Source organism: Calidris pugnax, unplaced genomic scaffold, assembly GCF_001431845.1.
Source record: "Calidris pugnax isolate Ruff unplaced genomic scaffold, ASM143184v1 scaffold580, whole genome shotgun sequence".
NCBI classification, from domain to species: domain Eukaryota; kingdom Metazoa; phylum Chordata; class Aves; order Charadriiformes; family Scolopacidae; genus Calidris; species Calidris pugnax.
This window is the reverse complement of record NW_015091325.1, coordinates 135,233-135,692: the sequence shown is the minus strand read 5'-3', so window position 1 is coordinate 135,692 and position 460 is coordinate 135,233. Positions and strand designations below refer to the sequence as shown.

The window sequence follows — 460 nt, the reverse complement described above, 5'->3', positions numbered from 1 at the left end:
TTCCTGCTGAATAAAGCAAGCTCTGGAAGCCTTCACTATTCATGCAGAATAGAAATGAGATGGTACCACTAAAAGAATCAGTACAGAGAAGGGAGGTTACAGGTAGAAATCCTAAGTACTGATCACATTTCTGAAAGCCTGGCCTCTCTGTCTGGAAATCAGTTCTTTTTTTTTTTTTTTTTAAATAAAATCTGTGGTGGTTCCACATTTCTCCGGCTCCTGGTCCCTCAGTGGCCCCGGTGGGTTCCATCCCGGCCCGGTGCCGGCTGGGAATGGCGCGGGGGAGGCCGGATCGGGGCCGGGTGCCAGAGCAGCTGTGGCTGCTGGCTGCCAGCTCCAGCCCTCCTCACCCCCAGCCAGCCCTCGGCCGGCCACTTCCCTGCCAAGGCCACTGGTCTCCTGCCCTCCCGCTGCCTGCGTTCGGCTGCGGTGGTGTGGAGGGGGGGGGATACGGCGGGGG

General features: G+C 57.8%; 1 protein-coding gene across 1 annotated transcript in view; it reads left to right on the top strand.

The window, feature by feature from the left end:
* The window catches only part of SVBP (small vasohibin binding protein), a 4,482-nt gene that overhangs the window by 3,625 nt on the left and 397 nt on the right, over window positions 1-460 (top strand). The window lies entirely within an intron of this gene.